This window comes from Cottoperca gobio, chromosome 2 (assembly GCF_900634415.1).
Source record: "Cottoperca gobio chromosome 2, fCotGob3.1, whole genome shotgun sequence".
NCBI classification, from domain to species: domain Eukaryota; kingdom Metazoa; phylum Chordata; class Actinopteri; order Perciformes; family Bovichtidae; genus Cottoperca; species Cottoperca gobio.
This window is the reverse complement of record NC_041356.1, coordinates 5,283,382-5,298,063: the sequence shown is the minus strand read 5'-3', so window position 1 is coordinate 5,298,063 and position 14,682 is coordinate 5,283,382.

Below are 14,682 nucleotides of genomic sequence, written 5' to 3'. Positions count from 1 at the left end.
TCCTCCGTGTCCTTTCTTTTCCTTTTTTTTTTTTTTTTTTACTGCAGAACCCAGGTAAAGGGTTGCTCGTTGCATAATTGCAGTACCCATTTGTGAGCACAAGGAGGCAGTGCTGCAGTATGGAAGTCTGCTTTGCCTGACTGCAGGCAAGAGATTAGTCCAGTGTGTTAATGCGACATCCTCTCGACTCTCCCGAGCTCTGGTGCAGCTCGCTTGTGTCTTTGCCAGGCCGGAGGATGGAGATGGACACAGGCCCTTCTCATTTGAGCTTTTTAAATCCTGAGGGTGATGAATCACGGAGCATTTACGACATAATGCTGAAAAACCCATGTTTGATATTACCTTTTATGAATTCTACTTAAAGCAAACATTTCTGATGGCGTATGTGAGCACATAAATGATCTATTGTTGAAGGTCTTACTCATCCTAGTGCAGGTTAGTTTCTGAGAAAATCTAATGTCCGTACAATGTGTGTGCCAATGAATACTTGACTCGTATGAGTGCAGGTATATGAAAACTGTCATAAGGTGAAATGAATAGTGTGTGTGTGTGTGTGTGTGTGTGTGTGTGTGTGTGTGTGTGTGTGTGTGTATCCTGTAGGGATCACAGTGTCAGTGCAGCTTCATTAATCTCTCAGCATCATGGGACTTGTCTGAACTCTAAAAGAGGGCTGGAGAGAACAAGCTGCCCCCCCTGGGAGCCACTCCGTTTACCCTCCACACACTCAGGTCACTCCTCATATCACACACTCTTCAACTATACAATGTCAAACCCTCAGGTAGGCCCTGGAAAAAAACACGGACGCTTGATCCGCTCAGAATGCGTGCACGGCGCGTATTTGCGTGTGCATATTTGTGTTTGTCCATGCGTGAAGAGTGATAGAAGGTGAGAGGCGCATATTAGACAGTGAGACTTTTTTTTTTTAAGCAGTATGTGGGTCATACGAAATGTGCAGGATTTCTTCAAGTAGCAAAAGGCAAAACTGTGCCACGACTGTATCATAAATATTTATTTCCCCTCAATAATGCATAGGAAAGCACGTATACTGATTACATTACAAAACATACCGCTATAAATATCTCAAGACTCAAGGATAAGATTCACACTATACAGTTGCTATAGAGTGGAACAGATTAGAGTTAAACCAACATAATCGTATCAGGACAATATTTTCCTTTTAATAAAAACTGGATGCCTTTCAGTGTCGCCCTGCTCAAAAACAATGAAAGGAAATATTTTCTATCTCAGCTTTGAACATGACGGCTGACAAAGTGGGATACATCAGTAGCTGTGGTAGTACTGAAATCTGTCATAATCCAAATCAAATCACCTGTTTCCTTCCCTTTTAAAGCATTGCACTCTGCACCGCAGAATGTCCCGAGTGGATTCACCACAAAGGCTTCTCCCAACAGAAACGTGGTTTCCCTGTGTGGAAGATTAATGGGAAAATAAATGGCACTGATAATTAAATTAGCCTGGGAGGATGTAACAGGTTTGGCTTCCATGCTGCTCTGATCCACCAGCAAGTCCCTGAAAAGGCTCGTCCATGATTCTTACTTGGTGTGTCATGGTGTATACCGGCAGCTTTTTTTTTTTAAAGTGGCATTTACATGACAGTTGCATGTATCAGATGAACATTTTCAGAGAAGAGTTGGGCAGGAGGGCCCTGAAATTGACTCACACTTGTGACATTCACTTTTAATCTGGTGTGTAAATAGTACTAATCCCTGATATTAGGGCACTATACTCATTAGTTGTTGTCATCAATTAATTGACCAGTTTTGAACTTGGTCATGCATGTTGGAGCCAGGTGAGGTGAGTCGGTCATCTAGTAAGGATACCACCTGGGCGCCTCTCTAGGGAGGTGTTCCAGGCACGTCCAGCTGGGAGGAGACCCCGGGGAAGACCCAGGACTCGGTGGAGAGATTATATCTCCTCACTGGCCTGGGAACACCTCAGGATCCCCCAGTCGGAGCTGGTGGATGTGGCCCAGAGAAGGGAAGTTTGAGGTTCCTTACTGGAGCTGCTGCCCCCGTGACCCGGCCAGTAGATGATGGATGGATGGATGGATGGATGGATGGATGGACAACTCTATCGCCAGACAAAATTATCGGTATTGGACGAAAATGAAAAAACCCTGTATCATGTTTGTCAATCGGAAAAGCATCCCACTGCTGCCAGTTGTTGGAGCTCTCTCTCTCCATTTGTCTGTTTGAATCAATTCCATCTGAATATCCTCAAGTACCTTTCAGGTCAGGTTGCTTTTCCACCTGGGCCCAAGAGCTTATTGTTTCAGATGCTTTTCTACCGTTGTTTTGATGGTCAAATGTACACCGACTGTACTGAAATGCAACCAAAAGGTCACACACAAATATGCTGGTGCATATCATCTAATCAAGTTTTCTGCATGTCCATGTCTGGGTCTCTGATCCAAGGCTCCTACCGTCTCATGGCACGGCTTCCATCTCAACTTTGTCACCCCCACTGTTGCTACTGCTGAGCTGGCACATTAATGGTGGTAGACTGCCGCTGGTTCGCCTCTCTAACGAGCTTGGTGTAAGATTTAAACCTTGTTTTGCGCCCCTGGCTCCTGGCATCGGGAAAAAATTCCAGGACAGCCAGTCTGTCAGTGTTGAACCAGACATTAGGCAGATGCCAGCAGCCAACGCGGTCGAAAGAGGGTCAAATGCACTTTGACCTTTTAATTTGAGTAGGAGGGAAAATGGTTTCTCTTTGAAACCTACAACATCATACACGACTGAGCTGCTGCGCTGGCTGGTTAGAGTCAACAGTCCTTTTCACAACAGCTCTCATCAAAAACACAAAACTGCTTATCCATATACATGTTTTCATTTGCACAGCAAATTCTCCTGCAAGCTGAAGGCATTCCGATTGCGATTTGTCCTGAGTTTTGCTTTTTATGGCGCAGAGCGTTCAATGTGCTGTCATTGCAGCGTTTTCCAGCCAGTGTAATAGCAGTATGTTGAACCCTGATGGTATTGTATTTAAAGCCACAAGAAGGTAAAATACTTTTCCATCAGGCTGACGGTCATGCTTGTCCTGTCATAATTATAATCAGCATTAGATCATAGAGTGTGACCTAGCCTTTAGAAAAATGAGTTTCTTTGAGTGTGAAGTGAAGTCATGGCCCTGATCTTAGGAGTGTCATCCAAATGCCTTCTAGGATTTTTGCTTCTTTCTTGTTCCAGTATGACATAAAGTCCATATGGACAGGGAGTTACGAAGGGAGGAGGTTAGGGAGGAGGTTCGGGAGGTTTGCCATGAGGCCAAGACCCTGTGTTCCCCTGGTGACACGTGGAGCCTGTGTATTAATGTTCCTCTGCACGCTGTGATCAGCAGATGCATCAGAGTGATGATGACGCACTGAGTAGAACAAAACTGTGTTTAATGGGCTACAGGCCCGGCTGCTGTGCATTGCTGGCACAGAACAGAAACGGGAGGTGGGGAATGAGGTGAGGCATGTGTGTACGTTTGTGTGTTTTGATAGAGGTTAAAGGGCCAGTCCTCCAGAGTTTACTTATCAAGATCAGTTTAATCCTTATGGAAATTACAATTCAGCCTGTGAAAATGGTTCTATTGAATGTTTGGAGGAACTTTCCAAAGTCGGAAATAAACCCCTTTAGGACACATTTGTTTCCGACAGCAAGGAGTTAAATAAATGTGGGTGTGTTATCAGTTAAGTAGAGTCCAACCAAAGATTATATCATGTTCCATAATGTGAAGCTTTGTGAAGCTGTACTCAGCTAAATGAAACACTATATACAGCTGAAGCTAATTGGAATGCCATTATTTTGCTGTTGGTGGTGTATAAAGGGTCAGGGGATTGCCAAGGTCAGTAGGAGTCATCCTCTTGGGACCATGAATGGTTGTACCAACTTGTATGGCAATCCATCCTATATTTGTTGAGGTATTTTAGTTTGGACCAAGGTGGTAGAATGACCAACTGACGTTTTTCGTCCCTAGCCACTGAGTGGCTCAAGATCTACCTCAGCCCAAATAGTTTACTCTGGATTCTTTTTGCCGTACATTTATTTTATTTCTATTTTACAACATAAATGTATTTCTTTAGCTCAAAACACATCTTTATCTGTGGTCCCTTGGCAGGGGCCGCCAATGGCTTTGGGAAAACCATTATACTCGCTGCAGAACAGTATCAAATCCACAATGGATCTTTTGTTGACCTTCATGATGAAGTAACTGTCCAATAGCCCGATTACTCAGCCAAGAGACTGTAATAAAGCTAATGGAGCAAAAGAGAGTGAAGAGAATGGGGGGAGGAGACCAGCGATGCATAGGTTCCCTGTCCAATCTCCTTTGTGAGGCGTATAGGCTGCATGCATGTGACTTCTCATCATCCACGTCTGCTTTAACATGAGCTCTCCCATTTCTCTGTTGCTCTGTTCCTCTTCCCCTCTCTCTTCTTTCATGTCTGTATAATCCTCTTTTGTATGACTCGTTCATACTCTCTGCTTTTTAATCGGGATAATTAGGCTTAGACTTCTCCCTTGCCATTCCTTTCCTACAGAAGATGGTGGAATACACAAATAATGCTCCTATTTCTGAAGGGGGAGAATGATTTAAAGGTTATGTTTTTTATTACAGTGGTGGTGACGGTTGAAGATAAGGCCGTGAGGTAGGGGCTTATAGTCCATGATTCTTTAGATCGTCTGGAAAAAAAATCTGTTTTAGTACCAGTGCAGTATGAAATAAGGTGGATACAATGCTGCATCACAGGGTCCTGCTCAGCGCTGCATAACTTCTGCGTAGACTCTTCTGATCGTCTCTCCTGTTCCTAACATAAAGATGATCTTGAATCCTCAGTAATGTAGGTCAATGGTTTAATAAATGTCTGGATGTATTTGTCTTTCAAACGTGATCTTATGGGGGACAGTGGGGGATGTTTCCAAGAAGACAGCATCTGGATAAGAGCTGAAGTTCACCCTGCAGAATAATGAGTATTGATCTTATTTGTGAACAGTTTGAACAGAAAAAAGGAAACGTCTGACGGATGCAATTTTTCTAATGAATCTAGACCAAAATCTGATTATTCAACATGTATTCAATATTTGGCTTTTACAGTCATGTTGAGGTTTATGAAAAAAGCGTGTTCACCATAAATTAAGTTTTAAAGTCCATTACATTGTATAACGACTTGATAAAAACTCTATATATAACATAGGTTTAGCACTGCAAACCAAAATGTAAATGTGTATGCACCCAATCGCTTCTCTCCTGCCGCTGCGCTTCCTCCTTTCTCCCCAAATCAAAGGCTAAAATAATCTCTTCCCATTTCCCTTTTTCACTTGTTTCAAGAAAAAAATAAAACCCCGGCACTCAATGAAAGGACTTAAGATAGACATTTTTTGCAGTGCAGCATTGCCGAACACTTATGCTGCTCAGCAGCCGCAGTAACAGTTAACAGGATTAGGCATGGCTTACATAAACATCTCCCATGGCAACAGTGCACCGGCAGGGAGAGGAGCCATCACCGGAAAACATCATCATCATTCTGATCAGCTGAGTGTCAGCTGGCTTTGATGCATGATGTTTACAGCCATGTGTTTCCTGTGCATGGCAAAATGTGTCCATCTTAGATCCTTTAGTCCGCTATTGAGCATTAAAGTAATTTTTTGCAGTTGAGCGCCATCAATTCTGGTCACTAAAAAGTAATCCTACAATTTGGGTAAATTACATTTGCTATATTTAGTTGAATTTTGTCAAATCTGTATTGTCCCTTTTAATGTTTCAAGCCAAAAGACTGCAGCTCTAATGCTCTTGTAGTTTCTGTACAGTCTGTGTGTGTCTTTGTTTGTGTGTGTGTCACTGTTTTGTGGCCTGCCAGTGTTGTGACACTTTGGCAGCGATGCCTGAAGTTGTGTCCCGTTGGATATACTAGGCCTTTAGAACGGTTCATTTCCCATAATTCCCTCAGGAGAGACACATTGCTCACTGCCTCTCATGGCTTTGGCTCTGAAGGAGAATAGAGGTCTATGTGTCTCTCGCTGTTTTCCTCGAAATGTCTCTGCTAATATCTGGTCGGCATTTTCTGTCCACGAAAGAGGTCAGATTTGCCAGAGCTTTAAAGGGGACAGGGGAGAATTTGGCATTTCCATTTCTCATCTGGCCTGTATAGTTCTGTGCTATATGTACACCCAGTGTAACAGTATAACTGGTTGTTCAGACATTATATATCTACTTAGTCTTTCAAAACTGAAAAACTGTCGTTGCACAGTTTGTATGAATCCTTTAAAATCAGTAAAAGGAGTGGGAGTTAATGCTGACAGACACATATACACACTTTTACCCTTGTAGTGACACAAATGCTCAGTTTCAGGTTCAGGGGAAGGTTGATGGGCTGTCCCAAACCAGCCCAAAACCAATGAATAATAAACATGATGTCACCCACGGATGATGCATTAGTTAGTTGTGACCCCTTTCGTCCAGTCTAATTTTAAAAATGCCAAAAGAACAGTAAAACGAGCCAGAAGAAAATCAAATCCATGGCCAGTCAAATGTTTAAAACTCCCCAATCATGGAGCCCATTGGCTACCGGTCTGACGACGATAAGCCTTGAGACTAGGGGCAATACTTTGGGGGTGCTGGTGTAGCCAACGGATGTCCGAGCCAAGATGTCCTTTACCTTGCACCAGTCAATTGTTTGCAGTTCGATTAGTAACTTGAGACGCGAGACTGGAGTCGTAATTGAGAGCAATGCAGACAACCCGATTGTTTATACAAGTAGCCAGTTTACAAGCTACTAAAAACAAATGAGTTTTGCCACTCTTTTTACTTGTATTCTGCACAAGCCTGCTTGAACGTGATTGGTCAATACTACTCGGTCTACGCACGGAAACCAGAACGCTTCCGATACCAAAAAGGTATCCCTAACAAGGACTTCTAGTTGTGTGAGTAATGACGTGACATTGTTATCGCACCGAAAAGTCTGTCAGGGAGGAGGTCGGGGTGGATGGATGTGCCACTTTGAACCCGGTGATCACTGTTAGCACCCTACGGTTTCCTCTAACCATGACCACAAATCATTTTAACCAAGTAGTTTTGTAACCTAACAAAACTGTAATCATAGCACTGGCAGGTCAGAAAACGGTTGAATCAAAGCGTAGAAGTATGCAAACCAGAATTGTTGACGTACAGCAGTTTTGGCACAAAGTAGAACGGTACCCAGGGACAATAGCAAGGTAACTGCATGGACCTTTAACATCTTCTCTGTCTGCTTTGCTCTGTCTGTCCTTTACCCTCTCTCCCTTCTCTCTGCCTCTCAGCCGAGATAAGATTTAAAAGGAAGGGAACTGCTCCAATGTCTGACAAGTGGGAAGTGTTTTGCTTTTGCTCATTTCTTTCCATCCATATCCCGAATGTTCTTATTTGCTTAAGAAGCAGGCGGACTTCAGTGTCACTATGTGAATTTAATGTCACTCATTGTGACAGTTTAGTATTGGCCAGTGTGTCCTCTTTCTCTCATGTCTACAGATTGCTCGTTCTCATTCAAGGCCAGTGTACTTGCTGTCGAAACAAATTCTAGGTCTGTAGGTGTGTCCAGACAAAGGACACATTTCAGAAAGAACATGAAGCAGAACCTTGGCTTTCACATCACCTACATGTAGTGCACACGCTTGAATTCTTGTATGGTGTCAGTAGCCTTCATTATCAGACTTCTGCGTTGTATTAAATTGTATTTCTCACTTTATTGGAGAAACAAAAGGTCTGCACTTGTTAAAGTTTAGTTCATAGTGGTAAGAACTCTATTGCCAAGGTTCATATTGTTGTATTTTCATCCCTAATGCCCAACGTCAGATTGGTCCAGACAGATCTCTGCATCTTCCCTTCTGCACAGTAATTGCCGGGATTAAAGCATTTTCTTGTGAACGTCTTTAAGTGTGTGAAGGAATGTGCTGTTATGCTCTGCCTGGTCTCATACAATCGGAAATGTTCTGTGATTATCCAATAGACATTCGGCCTCTACTCTATGTTCTCTCTCTTTGGTTCCATAGTTATTTACTCTCATCTTTATCCCTAGCACTGCAAATTGCTCTAGTCTTGCTTTAAGGATGAACTGGATTGCAGTTGGACTGTCACTTTGCCTTACATTACAACAGCTCAGCAGACAGACCTCAGCAGACAGTATTCAAATCCCAGGCTGTGATTGGTGATAAATGTGTATAATTACACTGAGTGAGGGCCCGTAGTCTTCCTATCGATTTCTTGGCTCATTTAGGGAATTAAGGGGACTGCAAATTCCTGAGCACAGACAAGAACGGGGGATTAAATGGAGAAAGTCCCATTTTTCAGGGGGTAAAACTCTCTTTCCTACACATGCTTAGTTATTTGTAGAAATTATTATGAGAGAGTCTGGCACCCTATATCAGCTGCAATACGTGATCTAATTTATGTTATTTTACTGTATATAAATACACTTCTCCCAACATGCTTTTTCCAAAGACTATTTATCATGGCTCAATGTTTTCTTTGTCATGTGCCACCCAGAATAAATCAATCACAGTTCAAACATGTCTCTCTGACATTATTGTTGCTGTCCTATTTATTGTTGCCGCCACCTCTGAAGGGAAAGTATATGATCTAAACGCTGTTTTCACCTTGAGATGTCTCCCCTGGCACTGGTGTATTTGTCGACCACGAGGGGGTCTTTAACCTACATAGGTAGCTACATTAGCGGGGCTAAAAGCACGCCACAAACCCTACTGGAAAACAGCCAAGTCAGCAGCGGGACTTGAGCTACGAGCTGGATGTACAGATATAAGGGGGGGGGGGGGGGTTGGATTGCTACCCCCAGGCTCTTTCTGAGCTTGTTCCAAATGAAAATAGCCACAATCCTGCTTCCGTGTTCCAGGCACACATCCTGTAATGACTAGAATGAGGACAATGAATTAGATTTTTATAAATGTCCTGCTGGACTTTTTATTTCACACATCATAAACATTTCAATGACAAACGGACATTGAAAATGACATTGATCAATTTATTTATGTTTGCTTTATTGCACCTGCATGTTAGTTTTATTGCTCTGTGCTTGCTGTGCTTCGGGAGGCAGTGAGGTAACCACTTTTTTGCTTACCAATTCTAAGAGTGGTAATTTCCTTCATATGCAGCATTATTTGAAACGTCAATGTGATTTCAAAATAGTATGAATAAGTAGGTCTAGTTGTGAAGCTAAACAAATAGGTGTCCCATTTGTGATCTAAACAGCTTTGTTGTGTTTTATTGCATTTAAAAAAGCTTGAGTATCGGCCTCTTTTTTATTTCTCTTTCTGTGTAGAAATGTGCCACCAATTTCGATTACTGTTTCCTTCAATGCTAATTATCATCTCACTGTGCCGTCTACATTTCAGTTTTATATAATAAGAATCAACCTTCCCGACTTTCTTATGGCTTGAGAAGGTGAAAGCTGCATAGTTCGGATGATTTAAAGGAACGGAGAGTCAGGGGTCGATTCTAATTTGGCCTCGGACTGCAGCTGATTGGGACGATAACGTGTCTGTTGAGTTGCATTACGCTGCTGTCGTCTGGCTGATACCTGATTGCAGCTTATCAGGGCCATTTACATCACTGATTACCTTCTGCATGCTACCGCTGAACCCAGATAGGCTCTCCTTTCCCAAACAGTAAATCTGACAATAGACCACATGGAATTCTTGATAATGACAATTATGTGAAAGCATAAAAATGTCACCTACAGGGATTTGCATCAGCACCTCAAAATCTGAGGCCATGGCTCTCAGCAGGAAACCGGTGGATTGCCTACTCCAGGTAGGGAATGAGCCCTTACCCCAAGTGAAGGAGAACAAGTACCTTGGGGTCTTGTTCGCGAGTGAGGGCATGATGGAGCGAGAGATTGGCCGGAGAATCGGAGCAGCGGGGGCGGTACTACAGTCGCTTTACCGCACCGTTGTGACGAAAAGAGAGCTGAGCCTGAAGGCAAAGCTCTCCATCTTCCGGGCGATCTTCGTTCCTACCCTCACCTATGGTCATGAAGGCTGGGTCATGACCGAAAGAACGAGATCACAGGATCCCCCAGTTGGAGCTGGAGGATGTGGCCCGGAGAAGGGAAGTTTGGGTTTCCTTACTGGAGCTGCTGCCCCTGCGACCCGACCCCGGATAAGCGGTAGACGATGGATGGATGGATAATTTGCAACTATAATTAAAGGATAATTCAGATTTATTATAATTTGTATCTTAGTTGTGTAGTTTTGGCCAGTTTTTCTATTGGTTTTGGTAAGAACTTCAGTAACATGTTATCCATCTCAGACAGCTGCGGCATTACTTAAAAGGGCAAGAAATGTGTGCAATCAGATGATCAGGCAGATTTTAAGCATCTCCCTAAAGCCACATTTATTTCAAAGGGAAAACCAAGGCGAACCGTAGAATTAATACGTTTTAAAGTTCCATCACAGTTTACAGACCAACTTCTGAGATCTATCTCCAAACAAACTGACATAGATAATCTGGGTAATCTCGCCGTTTATTCATAACATGTCTAGCACGCCACCATGTTCCCACATCTCAGCTAATAGTCTACCCTCAAAACTAATTGTAGAAATCTAGAATTGTCCTTAAACTACATCGCCAATCTGTTAAAATTGTGTGAATCAAAACGAGTACAAATTGGTCGTGTTGTTGATAATGTCCTGAGAGAGTGTAGGTCCACTTCTCTGTCAATAGCTTCATCATCACCCCTCCTCTCCTGTCTTTCCTTCTCCCTTAGGGTCGGAGGGAAGGTTGGAAGATGCCGTATGTGTGTGTGTGTGTGTGTTGGGGGGAGGGGAGTAGACATCGCCGGATAACTGAGTTTCCCTTGGCAGCAGGCCCCGGACGTGTCACCGCTCATAGACCTCCACACTAAACACATCCAAGTACTTCCCTGTCCCTGCACATAATTTGCTCCCGCTAAAGATGAACCTGTCACCTGGAGGTTTCCCCAAGCAGAGGTGGACACCATATGAGTGTCATACAAAAACTATCTTTATCTTACTTTTTTCTAAGCACCATTTATTTGAAGAAATACTAAGGGCTGGACACGCATATTCCATTTTCAATTTAATTTCGGGATTCAAATATTCTTTTTTTTTTTTAACCCCACAGGATTACAAACACGCATAAAACATGCCAAAGCAAAACAAAAAGAAAACTACGTATTGTAGGCTTCGAAGCCCAAAAAACGGTATTCGGGACAGCCTTAGAAATAATAAAGATTATGGTTATTAATAAAATCAAATTTAGCTTCAGACAGTTGGTTAAAACTAACTTAATCATTCGGGGATCACTGAAGTACAATTATCCAGTGTCATTGAGTAATACTGATCAAAGCACCTTCACTTAATATACTGAATCATTGATCACAGGCCATAAGGGTCACCTCTGTCTTTGCAGTGCTTTTTCTTGGATTAGATGTGATGAAGAGGGACATTTCTGAAACAACAAGGTGTCATCATTATTATGTAATATTATGTATGACACCTTTCACCCAGGAGTCAGGACTAGCATGCCTGCAGTGCAAGGGCATAGAAGGATGCACCCATGTGTGCGTTTCAGAGTTTAAGATTTACACTTTCATTGCAGAACATTCAAACTAACAATTTCAATTCATTGATGCTAAATTATCATTATTTGTTTTTTGATTTGGTACGTGTCTCGAATAAAAATGAAACACTTTTTTTGCATGGGCAATGGAAGAAAGGAAAGAACAGCACAGAGGGTTTATTTTTGTCGTAAAGAGTGAGGCTAATGCTGAGAGAAAAGGTCACAAATGGAGAGAAATAAAACAAAGGAGTTCAAATGGAGGAGAGGAGAAAGGGGGAGAAAGAAAGGAATGTAAGGGCGAATGGGAGAGAAGTGGAAGGCAGATGAGTCTGCGTGTTAGTGAATGATGAGGTGTGTGATGGGACCTAATCTGCTGTCTGCTCAGTACAGTGCACACTCTGTGCTCTGAATGTGAATGGGATGCTGGTGCAGAAAACTAAACTCCGCACCTCCTTCTGTTTCTCCTTTCTCTTGCAGCTTGTATACCACGCTGTCCAGCTGTCAATCACAACCATGACCATGTCTTCATCGGAGGCTCGGATGACATCACTGCAAGCCTGCAAACTGGCGGTGAGCTGCTTTTCCTCATTATTTTAATTATGGATGGGGCATATACTTTTTCACACCTGGAAGGTTACATTTTCAGTCTGTCTACATCTGTTTTGCTGAGACTGTGTGCTACTTGTCATCCTCCTGCATCATCTCCTGCAGTGAGTCCTTGCTCTTAATCGCACAATATGTAAGTTTCTGCCGCTAGGGGTCTGTCAATCAAAACAATAACAATAGACGGAGTTTGGTGAAGTAGCATGGGGTCATGGGAGTTGTTGTCTCCACCGCCATTGTCGTTCAAGACGTTTTTACCCGGAGCCGAATTATCCGCAGAGGTCTCATCCTCCAAAACAAACGGACCTGGTGACTAAAACTCTTAAAAACACTGAATAGAGCAGTTTCACGTTGTTTCTCTGATGCTGTTCGGCTGGCGCTAACGTTTGCTCAGCTTGTTTCTCTGATAACTTCAAACCCAGACGTCCGACGACTAAAATCCTTCATCCGGTTAAAATATAGAGTTAAAAAACCCCCCAAGTGGTATAAGAGTAAAATGTCGTAAAAACTTAAAAGGCAACACTGATGCATGCTCAAAGGGGATACAACGGCATTACAGGCGACAATTGAAACGGACTGTAACCTCGGTTTAAATTACACATTTCTCTGGGTTGGAAAATTGGTGGAAACATTTGGAATAATGTAAGTACACAACTCAACAAAATATATAACATAAGTCTAGTCATTTTTATACATTTGAACGTGTAAATATTACATATTATACATTTTAAAGGAGCTTGATAGTGGTATCAATCATCTCATCTCACTCTGCAAGAAAGCGAATAAGCGTATTTCCCTAAATGACAAACTATTCCTTTAAAAACAGTAGGGACAACAGTAGTTAATTCACTTGTTCTCACTGTAAAGTGCCTTTTATTCCTCACAGAATGCAAATTAATTTACAGAACCCATATCCAATAACACTAAAAATCGAATATACACATATACAAACATAGCACCAAATATTCAGGTCAAACAAAAAAATCCTCAACATCTGTGTGTCGAGTCATCAAACTGGGAACTAATTTGTTGATCCCTCCTTTGGATCAACAAGAGGTTTAATAGAGGGTATTAAACATTCATAACAATCATTGTTGTGAAAAGCATTAACTCAAATTAGATTTACTCAGATTTTGTTTGCATGTGATGAAAACATTTACATAACCTTGCTCTGAAAAAGATGTGAGTTTGCAGGTGAGGCTTCAGACCTGGAGGAAGGGTCATTATAAGCACAATTAACTAAATTAAACATTAAACAACATTACGGGACAATGTGTAATCTCTGAATACGGTCGTGAATATTTCAAACAGTGCATATATTTGGATAGAAGGGAAAATAGCCAACATTGGATAAATACTGATAGACGATTGGTGCAATAGAGGATAAGTAGCTAACGTTGTAAAGCCCCTGTTTTTGTGCACTCGGTGTAAAATGATTCTGATCCTGCTGCAGATGACAGGGGAAAGTCATTGAGGGAGAAGTTTTTTGGCAGCCTGCACTTTTTCACGGGGTTTCCAGTCAAACGCATAGGCAGTGTGACAGGCCAGTCAATAGAAGTCAGCAGTGATTATGCAAGTTGCTTATGCCTAATGAGAAAGGTCAGCGCATTGCCAAGAGAGTGGGACACAAGCCCAGTCTCACACTGAGATGTACAGCACACACTGCTGTAGGAAACTGTGCAGTACTAAAACATATTGCTCATTCATCTGCGCTGCAGAAAATGAAATGTCCCGTTGAAAGAAATATTACTGATGAAATACCTTCCCATGGTTTATTTCCATTTTAAATGTTTACTGCAAACGCTAATAAAATGCTTTACGTTTTTATATTTAAATGGTTTCGTATGCTATATACTGTGTGTGTTGAACCCCTCGCAAAGTAAAGCAGGGATCCAGTTCAGTGTAAAAGGAGCAGATCCACAGGACATCATCAATAATGTTGACATAAAGGAAAAATACACTGTCTGCTTTGCATTTCTGGGCCCATTTGATTGTTGGTGGCCCATTTTTCTTCTTCCTTCAGACAAGTAGCCAAGCATATAGTATGTGTGAGGTTACATAGATTTCTTTCCCAGAACAGGCATATCTAAAACGTCAGGTTTTGGTGTTGGTCCATCAGACTCAGACAGCGAGGGATTCTTTCTATAGAGCTGCCATTTCGCATCAACGTCATACTGACATAATACGTTAACCATTATAGTAAACAGTAGCCTCAGTAGACCATACTGCAATGCGGCCATAAGGGCTTGCATAAAGGATTGTTGATAATCAAACAGTTGACTAGCTATATGTACATTTTCACCTTTGATTTAAGCAACACGTTTGATGTCATTTTTGAGAATATCGAAAGGCATTCTGATAAATGTAGGAATTGCTATAACTCTATCATGAAATTTGTCGTAAATATTCTAAATGCAAGGTGTACATACACTGATCGTCCATACTGTGATTTTACGTTGGTCCATTCTGCACATGACCTCTATTGCATCAATGTCCGTCCTGGGA